The sequence below is a fragment of the Pseudophryne corroboree genome, chromosome 7 (genome assembly GCF_028390025.1).
Source record: "Pseudophryne corroboree isolate aPseCor3 chromosome 7, aPseCor3.hap2, whole genome shotgun sequence".
NCBI lineage: Eukaryota > Metazoa > Chordata > Amphibia > Anura > Myobatrachidae > Pseudophryne > Pseudophryne corroboree.
In genome coordinates, this window is record NC_086450.1 from 508,392,958 (window position 1) to 508,411,735 (window position 18,778).

The window sequence follows — 18,778 nt, forward strand, 5'->3', positions numbered from 1 at the left end:
TTAGCTTAGTCATCCAGCGACCTCGGTGCAAATTTTAGGACTAAAAATAATATTGTGAGGTGTGAGGTATTCAGAATAGACTGAAAATGAGTGGAAATGATGGTTTTTGAGGTTAATAATACTTTGGGATCAAAATGACCCCCAAATTCTATGATTTAAGCTGTTTTTTAGGTTTTTTGGAAAAAAACACCCGAATCCAAAACACACCCAAATCCGACAAAAAAAATTCGGTTAGGTTTTGCCAAAACGCGGTCGAACCCAAAACACGGCCGCGGAACCGAACCCAAAACCAAAACACAAAACCCGAAAAATTTCCGGCGCTCATCTCTACATATAACACAGCACAAGTCTTCCTATACACAGCACAAGTCTTCATATACACAGCACAAGCCTTCCTATACACAGCACAAGTTTCCATATAACACAGCACAAGTCTCCATATAACACAGCACAAGTCTTCCTATACACAGCACAAGTCTTCATATATACAGCACAAGTCTCCATATAACACAGCACTAGTGTTCATATACACAGCACAATTCTCCATATAACACAGCACAAGTCTCCATATAAACAGCACAAGTCTCCATATAACACAGCACAAGTGTCCATATAACGCAGCACAAGTCTTCCTATACACAGCACAAGTCTCCATATACACAGCACAAGTCTCCATATACAAAGCACAAGTCTTCATATAACACAGCACAAGTCTCCATATACACAGCACAAGTCTCCATATAACACAGCACAATCTCCATATAACACAGCACAAGCCTTCCTATACACAGCACAAGTCTCCATATAACACAGCACAAGTCTTCATATACACAGCACAAGTCTCCATATAACACAGCACAAGTCTTCCTATACACAGCACAAGTCTTCCTATACACAGCACAAGTCTTCATATACACAGCACAAGTCTCCATATAACACAGCACAAGTCTCCATATACACAGCACAAGTCTTCCTATACACAGCACAAGTCTTCCTATACACAGCACAAGTCTCCATATAACACAGCACAAGTCTCCATATACACAGCACAAGTCTTCATATACACAGCACAAGTCTCCATATAACACAGCACAAGTCTTCCTATACACAGCACAAGTCTTCCTATACACAGCACAAGTCTCCATATACACAGCACAAGTCTTCATATACACAGCACAAGTCTCCATATAACACAGTACAAGTCTTCCTATACACAGCACAAGTCTCCATATAACACAGCACAATCTCCATATACACAGCACAAGTCTTCCTATACACAGCACAAGTCTTCATATACACAGCACAAGTCTTCATATACACAGCACAAGTCTTCATATATACAGCACAAGTCTCCATATACACAGCACAATTCTCCATATAACACAGCACAAGTCTCCATATAACACAGCACAAGTCTCCATATAACACAGCACAAGTCTCCATATAACACAGCACAAGTCTTCATATACACAGCACAAGTCTTCATATATACAGCACAAGTCTCCATATACACAGCACAAGTGTTCATATACACAGCACAAGTCTCCATATAACACAGCACAAGTCTCCATATAACACAGCACAAGTCTCCATATAACACAGCACAAGTCTTCATATACACAGCACAAGTCTCCATATAACACAGCACAAGTCTCCATATAACACAGCACAAGTCTTCATATAACACAGCACAAGTCTTCCTATACACAGCACAAGTCTTCATATATACAGCACAAGTCTTCCTATACACAGCACAAGTCTTCATATACACAACACAAGTCTTCATATACACAGCACAAGTCTTCATATAACACCACCCAAGTCTCCATATAACAACTAACAAGTGTCCATATAACACAGCACAAGTCTTCATATACACAACACAAGTCTTCATATACACAACACAAGTCTCCATATACACAACACAAGTCTTCATATACACAGCACAAGTCTTCATATACACAGCACAAGTCTTCATATAACACCACCCAAGTCTCCATATAACAACTAACAAGTGTCCATATAACACAGCACAAGTCTTCATATACACAACACAAGTCTTCATATACACAACACAAGTCTCCATATACACAACACAAGTCTTCATATACACAACACAAGTCTTCATATACACAGCACAAGTCTTCATATACACAGCACAAGTCTTCATATACACAACACAAGTCTTCATATACACAGCACAAGTCTTCATATAACACAGCACAAGTCTCCATATAACACAGCACAAGTCTTCCTATACACAGCACAAGTCTTCATATATACAGCACAAGTCTCCATATAACACAGCACAAGTCTTCATATACACAGCACAAGTCTCCATATAACACAGCACATGTCTCCATATACACAGCACAAGTCTTCATATACACAGCACAAGTCTTCATATAACACAGCACAAGTCTCCATATAACACAGCACAAGTCTTCATATAAACACAGCACAAGTCTTCATATATACAGCACAAGTCTCCATATACACAGCACAAGTGTTCATATACACAGCACAAGTCTCCATATAACACAGCACAAGTCTCCATATAACACAGCACAAGTCTCCATATAACACAGCACAAGTCTTCATATACACAGCACAAGTCTCCATATAACAACTAACAAGTGTCCATATAACACAGCAAATTTTCCTAGAACACAGTGCAAATCTCTATGGGCCTAACTCAGACCTGATCGCTAGGGTGAGTTTTTTGCATCCCTGCGATCAGGTTGTCGCTGCGTACAGGGAGAGGAGGTAGTCGCTGTGCAGGGCTCATGTGCTTGAGAGCTGCACAAACAAAAGTTTGCACAGCTCAGGACTTACTTTTCCAGTGGGATGATCCAGCCAGGAGCTGACATCAGGAACCCTCCCTTCAAGCGGCTGGACATGGCTGCTTTTTTCCAAACACTCCCTGGAAACGGTCGGGTGACACCCACAAACGGCCTCTTCCCGTCAATCTTCTAGCGATCGGCGGTGCGTTCGGTTTCTTCGTTCGTCCCGTCGCTGTCCGGCGATCCCCGTTGCCATGGGGCGACGCGTCTGTGCATTGCGGTGCATACGCATGCGCAGTTCTGACCTGATCGCAGCGCTGCACAAAAAGCTAGCGTGCAATGAGGTCTGAATGACCCTATATATTCTGTAACAGCGCACCTCTCCATATAACAACTTACAAGTCTTCATATATCACAGCACGTCTCCATATATCACCGCACAAGTCTCCATGAACCACCAAGTCAAGTTTTATTACATCTGTTGTTCCCATGGTGCTCCACGTCCTTATGTGCATGAAAGTGGATGCATAGAACACATCAGTTCCAATGTCTACATCATAATAATTTTATTTATATAGCACTCTGTCTCCAATAGGACACAAGGTGCTTAACAGTTGGAATAAACATAATACAATATAGAAAAGCTTTTCATAAAATACAGAGAGCATGGAGATACTAAAGGGACATTAGGGAAATGTGTGAGTAGACCGGGAAAGTCTTGAGTATGTTTTTGAAATATTCTAGAGTGGGGGCCTCTTGCATTGTACGGTGAAGTAAGTTCCATAGAGTTGGAGCCACATGGTTGAAAGCTCAACCCCCAGATGAATTACGGAAGATTCTAGGTACTGCTAAAAGTCCGTCATCTACTGATCGTAATAATCAGGCGGGGCAGTATGGAATCAGAAGCTGCTTCAGGTACCTTGGGCACTGGTCATGTAGAGTTTGAAAGTCAGTAAGCCCATCCTGAAGACGATTCGCCATCTTACAAGCAACTACTGGAGGGAAAAGAGAATGGGTGTTATGTGGCTGGAACGGGGCTAGTTCAGTGGTTCTCAAACTGTGTGCCGTGGCTCCCTGGAGTGCCTCAGGACACTTGCAGGGGTGCCTTGGATTGATGGTCCAGGACCAATTCAAATTACTTATGGCCAATGTAATAGGCAAAACAGGTATTGGTGGCTGTCAGTCATAAAATATGTGGACAAACAGTAGCAAATCTTGCCCTCACCACACAACTGAAAAGGATGACATAAACACAATTGACTTACCGGTAATTTCATATTTATTTCTACATTTCTCAATAAGAGACTTTTAGCCTAGGGGTGCCATGAACATTTTTTTTATACTCTAGGTGTCAGCGTCCGGAGTCTTACCGGTACGCTGGAGCCGCGGGGCTGGCTTCTCAGGCGGCGTTCAGGCAGCGGCGGAGGTGGGCTGCTGCGCTGGGTCCGAAGGCAGCAGTAGCGGCGGTGAGGGGGTCCACTCGTGGCGGCGGGACGCTGCTGCAGCGGGTCGCTCTTGCTGAGCCGTTGCTAGGAGACCAGGGGCAGTGAGCTGTGTGGCTATGCAGAAAGGTCTGCATTACTGGGCGCCGCGCCATGTTGGAGACCAAGTTTGAGGCATAGTTCTTGTTTCCTGTTTCTTCCAGCCAATCCAGGGGAAGTTCTCCCTATAAAAGGGGGCTGGTTTAGGACAGGGATGCCAGTGCTTCAAGACAACCCTGTTGTCTCCAGCCACGTCTTTAACCACTCTTCACAGTTCCGCAGTTCATTATTCACAACCTCGTCTTTCAAGCCACAACCCGCAGTTCTTTGTCTACAACTACGTCTTCAAATCATCGTTCACCAGCCACAGTTCTCTACCTCAGCCCTGTCCATAGAACTACAATCCACTGACTCTTAGCTCCGCCTACGTTCTTCATTGCCCCTTGTCCCATGAGAAGGAACTATATCCAACCCCCTCGTCTCGTTCATCCACAGCCAACTACCTCCTTGGGCAAGTCTCAGCTGCCGGATCCTCAAACCTCGCTAGCGTGACAGTAAGCTGGCCCAATGGATTCGATGGGGGATCAGACCTCAGGAGGTGATTCAACTGCAGATATCTGGTCTCGCTTAAGTAAGAAGGAGGCCACACAATCCCAAATTGTGCAGTTCATGCAGAATATGTCCGAACGTCTCGATTCTCTCTGTGTTGCCATGACGGTCCCTCAAGTATCTACAGCTGCTCCCACATTAGCACCTCCGGTCCCGCTTCCTCCTGTACCAGTACCACTTCCACGGTTGCATTTGCCATCTCCCAGTAAGTTTGATGGGAATCCAAAACAATGCCGCGGGTTTCTTAACCAGTGAGAAATCCAGTTCGAACTACAGTTGGCCAACTTCCCATCAGCACGAACCAAAGTAGCCTATATAATTTCTTTACTTACCGGGCAAGCGTTGGAATGGGCTTCACCTCTATGGGAGAGGACGGATCCCATCCTGTCTAACTATTCAGAATTCGTGGCCACCTTTTGAAAAATCTTCGACGAACCGGGCAGGACTTCTGCCGCCTCATTGGAGATCCTGCGCCTGCGTCAAGGCACGCGTACGGTCAGTCAGTACGTGATCCAGTTTCGTACTCTCTCCTCAGAACTGAACTGGAACGAGGAGGCTCTCATTGCAGCTTTCTGGAGCGGTCTCTCCGAAAAGATCAAAGATGACCTCGCAACTCAGGACGTACCTGATTAGTTGGATAAATTCATTTCTTTATGCAATAAATTAGACCTGAGGTGCAGAGAACGCTATGGAGAGATCGCGGTCAGATCGTCCTAAGCCTAGAGTTGTTCTTCCACCAACACCATCATCACCAACTATTGAAGAACCCATGCAGACCAATCGTTCCCGCCTCTCCAACGAAGAACGTCAGAGACGGCGACAAGGGAACGTCTGCTTGTATTGTGGTGCATCTAAACACTTTGTTAAATCTTGCAATCTACGTCCGGGAAACGCCCGCTCCTAGCTTGTGTTGGAGAGGTCAAGCTAGGAGAATTCTCTAACCAACAAATTAACAGGTGGCGCTTGACAATCAAATGAAATTAAAAAAACATTTATTTAAATACAATAAATAAGGTTACAACACACTCCCGGGAGAATAAAATAATATGACAATTCACAATAATAAAAATGTGCACTATAGTAAGGCTTCTTATTCAATTCCTCAGGTAACCAATTATAATTAGTAAACTTAAATGCACACAAATAAATAGCTGCGCCTGGAGGATTTTAACTATCTATGGTACACTTTTGGTGCAAGTAAATTAAAATATGAAATAAATATATAATTGATTGATTAATGTGATTTCATAACATGAGTCACTCACGCCTTGGTATACCAGAAGGTGCTGTATACGTCACAAATCCATTGCAGTAGATAGTTAGTTGTAAGAATGCATAGGTGAATTACCTCCGCTGGGCAGGAGCCTGTTCTGTCCTTGCTCCCTGGTGGCGTCCCGCTATGCTGTCAGTGACACGCACCAGAGCCTCAGCGGGTAAGATGATGCTGCACCGTGCAGTGTGCCTCAACAAGCTGTGCAGGTAAATTACACTGCCTCCGGTACCTCCGTACTTTGCAGACAGGAGGCTGTTAGGGCTGATTTTCCGGAGTGCGCCGGTCTGCGCCGGGCTGCAGGGAAACGGCACCCGTGATTACCACTTCCCCAGATGGCGTGGTTGGCCGTAGCAACTGTGATGGGGAATGTAGTGCAGATGCAGGTGCTCCCGGTGGTGGTGCTGTAGAGGTGGATTGCTCTGCACGGACAATGCTATGGTGCAGCGGCTGATGGGAGTGTGAATCCTTGCAAGTAGAACCTGTGTCCTTGGTATGTAATTCTCTGAATTACATACCAAGAAAGAGTCTGTCTTGTTAACCCACCTGGAGCTCCCTTCTTCCTCTCTTCTCATCCCTGCACTACTCGATTCCGGAGCCGCCGAAAGCTTCATTACATCAGCTCTGGTCAAACAATCTGGAATACAAACGGTCCATTTGGATCGTACCATTTCTATTACTGGAAGTCATATTCCTGAGGGTATTATATCCTTTCGTACTATTCCTCTCAAGATGAAGGTCGGAGTTCTTCATTCAGAAAAAAATATCTTTCCTTGTAATTCCTAAAGCCTCTCATGAACTGATCCTAGGATTTCCATGGTTATTAAGACACAATCCCCACATAGACTGGCAAACTATGGATGTTCTCTCTTGGGGACGAGACTGCTTCCATAACTGTTTGCCTTCAGTAAGACCCCTCTGTTCTTCCAGCCCTTCCAGCCTTCCTGTGGAATACCAAGCCTATCAAGATGTTTTCAGTAAACATGGGGCTGACACCTTGCCTCCGCATTGCACTTGGGATTGCCCCATTGATCTGGTACCAGGCAAGACTCCTCCCCGAGGTCAAATCTATCCTCTCTCACTCCCTGAGACACAGGCCATGTCAGAGTATATCCGGGAGAACTTGGATAAAGGGTTCATCAGGCTTTCCACCTCTCCGGCCGGGGCTGGGTTTTTCTTCGTCAAAAAGAAGGATCGGGGTCTGCGGCCATGTATTGACTATAGAGGTCTCAACGATATAACAATTAAAAACAGATATCCGTTACCTCTAATTCCAGAACTGTTCGACCGTGTTAAGGGAGCTACTGTATTCACTAAGCTGGACTTACGGGGGGCCTACAATCTTATACGTATTCGCCCAGGTGACGAATGGAAGACAGCATTTAATACCCGCGACGGCCATTACGAATACTTGGTAATGCCTTTTGGCCTATGTAACGCCCCAGCCGTCTTTCAAGAATTCGTTAATGAAATCTTCAGAGACCTCCTCTATGACTGCTTGGTGGTGTATTTGGATGACATCCTTATGTTTTCCAGGGATCGGAAGACCCATCGAGAACAAGTCAAAGAAGTTCTAACTCGTTTACGGAGGAATCAATTATTCTGTAAGATAGAGAAGTGCACCTTCGAAGTACCCACGATTCCATTCCTTGGTTACATCCTCTCAGTGCAGAAGTTACAGATGGACCCCGCTAAAGTCCAGGCGATTCAGGATTGATCGCTTCCAGCTACCCTTAAGGGAGTTCAACGTTTCCTGGGATTCGCTAACTTTTACCAAAGATTTATTCAGAACTATTCTTCTGTCATAGCTCCCATAACCACATTAACTAGAAAAGGAGCCGATACTGCCAAGTGGTCTCCAGAGGCTTTGGAAGCCTTGTCGTCTTTAAAGGAGGCCTTCATGACCACCCCTGTTCTTCGACAACCCGATCTCAGCCGTCCATTCCTGGTGGAGGTTGACGCCTCTACTGTAGGAGTAGGAGCAGTATTATCCCAGCTCTTCAAAGACAAGAAAGTCCATCCTTGTGCGTTCTTCTCGCGAAGATTCTCCCCCGCTGAACAGAATTACTCTATTGGGGAACAAGAATTACTGGCAATTAAGTTAGCCTTTGAGGAGTGGAGGTATTTGTTGGAGGGAGCTCAGCATCCAATCTCGGTAACCACGGATCACAAGAACCTCCTGTATCTACAGTCAGCTCGATGTCTGAACCCACACCAAGCAAGATGGGCACTCTTCTTTACCCGTTTCAACTTTAAACTTAGTTACCGACCAAGTTCCCTCAACAAAAAGGCAGATGCATTATCCCGTTCCCTAAGTTCTGAAGAACCCTCTGATCGTTCAAAGGAACAATTCATCTTGGAATCCATCTCCTTTTCAGCAACTAATTCCTTCTCCACTTCCTCCTCCGGGATAAATCTTCGTTGCACCAAATCTTTGCAAGATACTGCTTACCTGGGCTCATTCCTCCTCCTTCATGGGCCATGCAGGTGGTCATAACACTCAAATTCCTTCAGCGCTCCTATTGGTGGCCTCATCTCAGAACTGACATTCAGGAATTCGTGGCTGCCTGTCCAAAGTGTGCCCAGCATAAAAGTCCCAAAGGTCCTCCAGACGGGTTACTCCATCCATTGCCTGTGCCGCAAAGACCGTGGACGCATATTTCTATGGACTTTATTACTGATTTGCCTGCGTCTGGCGGACGGAATACTGTATGGGTCATAGTTGACCGGTTCTCTAAAATGGCACACTTTGTTCGACTGGCTGGTCTTCCATCAGCATCCCAGTTGGCAAAATTATTCATAGCAGAGAGATCTTCAGACTCCAGGGTCTACCGCAAGAAATCGTGTCTGATAGAGGTCCTCTGTTTGTGGCCAAGTTTTGGAGATCCCTATGTTCAGCTCTCAGTGTGAAATTTAATTTCTCCTCAGGATATCATCCCCAAACGGATGGTCAAACAGAGAGAGTGAACCAGGACCTGGAGACATTTCTGCGTTTATTCATGCCCTCCTCTCAGGACGACTGGCTGGACTTCCTCCCATTCACAGACACATAACAATCTCTATCACTCTGCCACAAAATCTTCTCCATTTTTCATTAATTATGGTTTTCATCCGAAAGTTCCTGACTTCCAACTTCTGCCTACACTTGAGGTCCCTGCCGCAGAATCAGCACTTCGACAATTTACTAAAACCTGGAGACAAATTCACAAGGCCTTGCTCAAGACATCCAAGAAGTATAAGATCTACGCGGATCTGAAGCGAAAAGCTGTACCAAGTCTTAGAGTAGGAGATCGGGTTTGGGTTTCCACACGTAACCTAAGATTGAAGGTTCCTACTTAAAAGTTTGCTCCCAGATTTATTGGGCCCTACCCAATCGAAAAAAGTTTTAAATCCTGTGGCCTACAAAGTGAAGTTACCTCCGCATTTGAGAATCCCTAATGCATTTCATATTTCTCTCTTAAAACCGTTGGTACTTAATTGATTCAGAGCTGCTCTGCCTAAATCACCCAAGATCCAATCAGCACAAGGAGACGAATTTGAGATTCACTAGATCCTCGACTCCCGCAGACGATATGGTCGCCTCCAGTACCTTGTTGATTGGAAGGGATATGGACCAGAGGAAAGGTCTTGGGTAGAAGCAGAAGATGTCCATGCTCCAAGACTTCTTCAGACATTTCATGCCAAGTTTCCAACTAAACCATATAGGTGTCCGGAGTCCACCCGCAAAGGGTGGGGGGTACTGTCAGCATCCGGAGTCTTACCGGTATGCTGAAGCCGCGGGGATGGCTTCTCAGGCGGCGTGCGGGCAGCGGCAGAGGTGGGCTGCTGCGCCGGGTCTGAGGGCAGCAGTAGCGGCGGTGAGGGGGTCCGCTCGTGGCGGCGGGACGCCGCTGCAGCGGGTCGCTCTTGCTGTGCCGTTGCTAGGAGACCAGGGGCAATGAGCTATGTGGCTATACAGAAAGGTCTGCATTACTGCGCGCCGCCATGTTGGAGACCAAGTTTGAGGCATAGTTCTTGTTTCCTGTTTCTTCCAGCCAATCCAGGGGAAGTTCTCCCTATAAAAGGGGGCTGGTTTAGGACAGGGACGCCAGTGCTTCAAGTTACAACCCTGTTGTAGGTGCTTTAGCCTGTGCTCCCAGAATTCTTGCCGTATTCTGGTTACTCCTGACCCTGCTTGGCCGGTTCTCTGTTTCTGCTGCAGCCCTGCCGTTCCTAGCCTGCTGCTGCCTGTGGAAGCGCTCCTGGAAAACCCGGTCCAGTAAGACTCTTTGGGCACGGTCGGTCCCGGGTCTTATGCCTCGTCTTTCAAGCCACACTCCACAGATCTTCATCTCCAGCCACGTCTTTAACCCCCATCCACAGTTCCGCAGTTCATAATCTACAGCCTCGTCTTTCAAGCCACAGTCCTTTGTCTCCAGCCACGTCTTTAACCACTATTCACAGTTCCGCAGTTCATTATTCACAACCTCGTCTTTCAAGCCACAACCCGCAGTTCTTTGTCTACAACTACGTCTTCAAATCATCGTTCACCAGCCACAGTTCTCTACCTCAGCCCTGTCCATAAGAACTACAATCCACTGACTCTTAGCTCCGCCTACGTTCTTCATTGCCCCTTGTCCCATGAGAAGGAACTATATCCAACCCCCTCGTTTCGTTCATCACAGCCAACTATCTCCTTGGGTAAGTCTCAGCTGCCGGATCCTCAAACCTCGCTAGCCGTGACACTAGGGCACCGTGATTCAATAAAATTTGGGAACCAGTGGGCTAGTTGGTACAATTATTTTGCTGGGGGACCAAGGTAGAGGGCATTGCAGTAGTCTAATTGAGAAGACACAAATGCATGTATGACTTTAGGCAGATCTTCTCAGGGAATTAAGGGGGTCATTCCGAGTTGATCGCTCGCTAGCTGCTTTTAGCAGCCGTGCAAACGCTAAGCCGCCGGCCTCTGATAGTGTATCTTAGTTTAGCAGAAGTGCGACCGAAAGGTTCGCAGAACTGCTCCAAAATATGTTCATGCAGTAGCTCCAGACCTACTCCTACCTTGCGATCACTTCAGACTATTTAGTTCCAGTTTTGACATCACATACACGCCCTGCGTTCGGCCAGCTACTCCCCCATTTCCCCAGGCATGCCTGCGTTTTCATCTCGCACGCCTGCATTTTTTTAGCACACTCCCGGAAAACGGTCAATTATCTCCCAGAAACGCCCCATTCATGTCAATCACTCACCGATCAGCAGAGCGACTGAAAAGAGTCGCTCGACCTTGTGTGAAACTGCATAGTAATTTTTTGTGAAAGTACGTCGCGCGTGCTCACTGCGGCCCATACGCATGCGCAGAAGTGCCGATTTTTAGCCTGATCGCTGCACTGCGAACAACGGCAGCTAGCGATCAACTCAGAATGACCCCCTAAGTGCTTAGTTCTGGCTATGTTCCTCAAATTAAAGAGGGAAGATATGATTGTGGCTAATATCTGATGTTTAAGTGTTAGGCCACCATCCAGGACAACACCAATATTCCGTACATGATGAGTGTTTTGTAATTCTGAGTTCCCAAGTAAAGTCCAGTTGGTTGGCTAAGCTGCAGTCTTGTCCTTTGATGTTGAGGTCCTATCATAATGACCTCTGTTTTATTAAGATTCAGTTGCAGCGAACTGGCACTTATCCAATTCTGGAGCTCAGCTAGACAGCCATTTAGGGTTATTGTTGGGTTATCAGTACCCGGAGCAAATGACAGGTACAGTTGTGCATCATCTGCATAGCAGTGGTAGACCAAGCCATGGCGTCTGATTATTTCCTCCTGTCAGGATCGGTTCTAGCCCTTGTGGCGCCCCGGGCAAATATAAGGGCGTGGCTTCATACAGGGGCGTGGTCAGTTACGCCCCCTGTAGAGTTGTGCCCCCTGTAGAGTTGTGCCCCCATTTGTGCCCCCTGTAGAGTAGCGCCGCTTACGGGAAAAAAATGAATACTATCCACGCTCCTGATTCCCGACCGCTGCTGACCTCCACCCGCGCCGCTCCTCGGATCTATGGGAGAGACGTCATGATGTCTCTCCCATAGCACAGCATAGACACTAGAGGTCATAAGCGTCTATGTGCCAGTCCCACAATGCTGTGCGGTGCGCGATGACGTCATTGCGCACCGCACAGCAAAGGTCTATGTGCCAGTCTATGTGCCAGTCTATGTGCCAGTCCCACAATGCTGTGCGGCGCGCGATGCCAGTCCCACAATGCTGTGCGGCGCGCGATGACGTCATTGCGCACCGCACAGCAAAGGTCCTCTACACAAAGGGAAACTAGACGGGTAGCGTCTACCCATCTAGTTTCCTTCACAGCGCCGCACAGCACCGGGGGCACTGACCAACAGTAGTGGATCTTGCCATGGCGCGATGCCCTTCAGATGGCGCCGGCGCCCTCTGGTAGGCGGCGCCCTGGGCAAAAATCCTGTGTGCCCGTAGCAAGATCCGCTACTGCCTCCAGTGGTAGCATATGCTGCAAACAGCAAGGGGGATAGTATAAAACCTTGTGGGACACCACATGGTAGTGGCACTGGTGACGATGGTGTACTCCAGATGAAACTCTCTGTGACCCACCAGTGAGAAATTATTTGATTCAGCTAAGTACTGTGCCATCCAGTCCACAGAAATTTTTCAGTGGCTCAATCAGAAGCCCATGGTCTACGGTATCAAATGCTGCAGAGAGATCATGATGGATTAAGGTTGAGCAGTCACCTCTGACTCTTGCCATCAGAAGATCATTAAGCACTCACACCAGGGCTGTTTCAGTGCTATGTCTTCTCCTGAATCCTGACTGGAATGGACTGGAATGGATTATAAATATCATGGGTTGTCAGGCGGGTTTTCAGTTGAGTTGCAACCACTTTCTCAATAACCATTCCTATAAAGGGAAGGTTTCATACAGGTCTGTAGTTCGTCATGCAGTCGGGATTTAAATTAGTTTTGTTAAGAAGAGGTCTAACCTAACAATTGCCTCCTTTACTATTTGAGGAAAAATGCAAAGAGCATTGAACTATTTTTGCAAATATTTTTTTGCAGCGCCAATTATATACATACACCCTTTTAGAAGCTTGGTTGAGAGAGGGCCCCAAGATCACAAGTAGTGGGATGCAACATTCAGGTAATTTCAGCAATGTCTTTTGCATCCATTGGGTCAAAGCTGATCCATTAAGACAGGTGGCTTCTCTGGAGATTGTGAAGAGCATCCTAGTACCTCTGATAGGCATCTGTGCAACAATACCACTGGTGACTAAATTGTTGGCTGACATATTTCTGTGCCTTGAGTCTAGACCATTTCAGATGAGTATTTGAGCTGGATGTCACAGCCTATTTCTAGCCAACCAGTGTCTGTATACAATGTAAGGATAGAATAAAAATGTATTTAAAGTCTCCAATCAATTTAGACATCCGAAAAAGTGAAGCCCTGTAACAATGGGGTCTTTTTAATTTTAGATGCCAATTATATATTTTTACCCCTTCAGGACATGCTATTAGTATAAATATTATACAGAACCTATGCCCCCTCCCACAGTCTTGGGGCGGTATTCAAATGATATATCACGCCCATAGTAATTAGGTTTAGCTGCGTAAAGGGTTGGGCACCCTCGCTACCCTGTGGGTAGCAAGCTGAAATGATTATACCATGCCTGTCAGCAGAAACAGAATGGGTGTGGAAGGGGGTGAAAAGAATTGAATACCGCCCTTGGTATGTAATCTGTTATAGCACTGGCTTCTGGAGACGTGACAGATACACTACCCGCCTCCTCCCCTTTAGCAATTGTCCCCGATGTCTTCCCAGTAGTAGTGAATGACAATATAATTTACAGTGGGGTTTGAAAGTTTGAGCACCCCAGGCAAAAATTCATTTTAATGTGCAAAAAGAAGCCAAGAAAAGATGGAAAAATCTCCAAAAGGCATCAAATTACAGATTAGACATTCTTAAAACATGTCAAAAAAAGTTTGATTTTATTTCACTTTCAAAAGGACAGAAAACAAAAAATGGCGTCTGCAAAAGTTTGGGCACCCTGCAGAGTTAATACCTTGTACTGCCCCCTTTGGACAGCTGAGACCTGGCAGCAGAGCCGGCTCTAACCAATATGATGCCCTAGGCAAGCTTTTGGCTGGTGCCCCCTAGCACCACCGCTGGTTCCGCCTCTGACCTTGTACCCCCTATATTTTAAATAGGAAAAGTTCGCACATTTGGCGCACAGCCCAAAAAGGGGTGTGTTTTTGCTGGCAAGGGGCATGGCCACACAATAACCCCAATTCAAATTACGCCACACAGTACTGCAACTTTATTCACATATGATCATGCGATAGTGTCCATAATTCATATTACATCCCACAGTAGTATCACTTTACCTTATAAATGTTACTCCTCACAGTAGAGCCCCTTATTCACATTACATCACACTGAATTGCTCCTTATTCACATTACACCACACCCTATTGCTCTTTATTCACATTAGACGACACAGTAGTGCCCTTTCTATACGCAACACCACATAATGCCACACATTAGTAATGCATTTACACACATTCCACACAGTAATGCCCCTTACACATATGACACACATTATTAATGTCCTTATAAACATAATGCGTCCTACACATTATGCCAACCTTTATTAATGCCCTTTTACACATAATGTCTCTTACACATATGCTGCACATTATTAATGCCCTTATACACATAATGACACACATACAGTAGTACCCTGTTACACATATGCCGCACATTATTAATGCCCTTATACACATAATGACACACATAGTGCCCCTTACACATATGTTGCACATTATTAATGCATTTTTACATGACACACGTAATGCTCCTTACACATATTCCGAACATTACTGCACAACCAACAAACTCACATGCACACAGCAATCACACTGCCACTAACACTGTGACCTCTGCCTCTGCTTGGATACAGATGTGTCCTCATAAATATTGCCTCAATGCTAACATAGGGCACCTTTTTTATGAAAATGCATCTTATTTGCATTGCTATGTGGCTAGGATACTCAAGCAGCATCTGCTGATTAAAATGATATGCAGCATGCCTATATTCTGTGTGAGACTGTGGCTGTATCTGCATATGAAACGCTACACAGAATATAGGCATGCCACATATCATTTTAATCAGCAGAAGTTGCTGATGCCCCTAGGCATATCAAATGCCCTAGGCAATTGCCTAGTTTGCCTATGGCCGGCTCTGCCTGGCAGTGTCATGGATTGTTCTCAATCATCGTCTGGAAAGACCAAGTGATGTCAATCTCAAAGGTTTTAAAAGCCTAGACTCATCTGACCTTGCTCCAACAATCAGCACCATGGGTTCCTCTAAGTAGTTGTGTAGAACACTGAAACTGAGAATAGTTGACGCTCACAAAGCAGGAGAAGGCTATAAGAAGATAACAAAGCGTTATCAGATGCCCATATCCTCTGTCCGGAATGTAATTAAGAAATGGCAGTCATCAGGAACAGTGGAAGTTAAAGCAAGATCTGAAAGACCAAGAAAAATATCAGACAGAACAGCTCGCAGGATTGTGAGAAAAGCAAGTCAAAATCCACGTTTGACTGCACGATCCCTCCAGGAAGATCTGGCAGACACTGGAGTTGTGGTACACTATTCCACTATAAAGAGATACTTGTACAAATATGGTCTTCATGGAAGAGTCATCAGAAGAAAACCTCTTCTACGTCCTCACCACAAAAATCAGCGTTTGAAATTTGCAAATTAACATATAGACAAGCCTGATGCATTTTGGAATAAAGTTCTGTGGACCGATGAGGTTAAAATAGAACTTTTTGGCCGGAATGAGCAAAGGTACGTTTGGAGAAGGAAGGGCATAGAATTTAATGAAAAGAACCTCTGTCCAACTGTTAAGCATGGGGGTGGATCAATCATGCTTTGGGGTTGTATTGCAGCCAGTGGCACAGGGAACATTTCATGAGTAGAAGGAAAAATAGATTAAATAAGATTCCAGCAAATTTTGGACGCTAACTTGATGCCATCTGTGAAAAAGCTGAAGTTAAAGAGAGGCTGGCTTCTACAAATGGATAATGATCCTAAACACACCGCCTTCACAATCTCCTGACCTCAACATAATTGAAAATCTATGGATAGACCTTAAAAGAGCAGTGCGTCACAGACAGCCCAGGAATCTCAAAGACTTTTGTAAGGAAGAATGGGCGAAGATACCTCAAACAAGAATTGAAAGACTCTTGGCTGGCTACAAAAAGCGTTTACAAGCTGTGATACTTGCCAAAGGGGGCAGTACAAGGTATTAACTCTGCAGAGTGCCCAAACTTTTGCAGACACCATTTTTTGTTTTCTGTTCTTTTGAAAGTGTAAATGATGGAAATAAAATCAAACTTTTTTTGACATGTTATAAGAATGTCTGATCTGTAATTTGATGCCTTTTGGAGATTTTTCCATCTTTCCTTGGCTTCTTTTTGCACATTAAAATGAATTTTTGCCTGGGGTGCCCAAACTTTCAAACCCCACTGTATGTTTTACATTTATGGTTATGCTCATGGTTTAGATTTGTTTACGCGATTCTAGGCTTTTATCGTTCATGGGTTTAGGATGCATGAAGAATGACATTGCAGCAATTTTTTTTTTTTTGTATTTGGCAGTTCCTCTCCCTTCTGTTTTTTTTTTAAATGTTTCAAATACAAAACCTCCATAAAGTTATTTCATAAACCATACAATATTGCACACAATAAAAAATAAAATGTGCAGCACATTCCAGAGACAGTTAATTATCAGAATTATAAGTCTGATTCAGAGGTGTATTCAATGTCCGATGCGGTGGAGCGTTTTTTTTGCCACTGCGCACGCACACACGCAGCAATTGAATAAGCTCTCAGACTGGACTCCAGCAGACCACATACACCGAATATCTTTGGATGGAGACACTACTTTCTCAAGGAGAACCTTGTGAATGTACACCAGTAATATTGTTGGAAATAAGTCTACTGTCCAAGTCAAAAATGTATTTTCTAATCTTGCAATGAGATGACTGGAATAATTACAGCCCTTAAATTCAACTCAAAACTGTTCCCTTAAAACATTGCATCCAAGTACTACATTAGAAAAGGGGCGACACAAATCTTGTCCGGTTACAAAATACAACAAAGATTGGAGGGAAAAAATTGGGCTCTCGTCCTATTGGAGCAGGAGAAAGCATTCCTGAAAACTGTAAAAGACCTATAGCCGGCTTGATGTCCAGGTACTTTCCTCTGTCTTGCAAAAAGCCTGAGGCAAAAACAAATTCTGATCTAAGGCCCTTGGAGATTGAGGACTCAACCTCGACAGTCTAAAAGATAAATGTATCCCAGTGTTCCTAAACCACCTCTGTGAATTTGGGCCTTGTGGAAATTATGAATTGCGTGCCATACCACCTTTATTACCAGAATGTTTGGGTGCAGGCTTATTTTGTCCTGTAGTCACACTCCTAGTGCCACTTGTGCATAGAAGAAGCCCACCCTGATGTGCTGGAGTATGTGGTGATCACAAGTCACTGTGGTTCTGTGAAGAACAATCCCTGATTTTTGTAGTCTTTGGTTTTGCTACAATAGCAGAGAAGTTTGGAAGTCTTCATTTAGAGATGTCCTTTGTGATCTTGCTGAAGATTAAGTGCACTTGAAGATCTTTATATGCAACCTTGTCCACGGAAGAATGCTTGTTGGAGACCATTTCTTGTTGGCACCTTAACAGAGACAAAAGCTGGGAATCAAGATTTTGCATTTTATCAAGTCTTCTTCAAGCAAACATACAGGGGCCAACCAGAGCTGGAAGTATAATCTCCTATATAATAGCCCTGTGATTCGGTGCCTGGGTCTCTAACGCTGGGCGTGGCTAGGAGCTCTCATTGGGTTAGTGGCAGGTCTATCACACCCAGTCCACAGCTGATTGGGCGAGAAATGCCCTCCCACACAGGTTACATCCAGCTCTCATTGGGTTAGTGGCAGGTCTATCACACCCAGTCCACAGCTGATTGGGCGAGAAACGCCCTCCCACACAGGTTACATCCAATGGGAGGCTCTGTCCTTTGGCTGCTGTGTTTTCACAGAGCAGGATTAGCAATGGGACTGATGGAGCTGCAGCTCAGTGTTATGCACACCAGTGCCTGCAGGAAAGTACTAGTGTCAGAACTGTTATGCACTCCAGTGTCTGCAGGAATGTACTGGTGTTTGAACTGTTATGCAAAACAAATGGACTCACAGACAAACTGGGGAATATGACATAACGTACACAGAAGGTGATAGGGTAACAAAATACACACACAGTGAACAGAGAAGCCCAGAGGCTAAGGAACTGGGTATCTCCCTTGTATTAGAACTGCTCAGATGAAAAAAGCAAGATGTTGTGTTTTAATACGTAGAGAACCCGAAATGCTGTTGCTAAGGGCAACAGCAAAACCCTAAAGGGTTACCAACGGGTGTGGCAGTAAACTCCTTGGTCAGAGATGGAATGATAGACACAAGGAGAGCCTCCACAATCCTGATTCTCACTTGCAGTGCACAGGTTTAAGCTTACTGCCACTAAACTGACCCCTGACACCTAGCACAGTGAGACAGGATTAGACAGGCAAGTGTTAGAATACAGCCGCA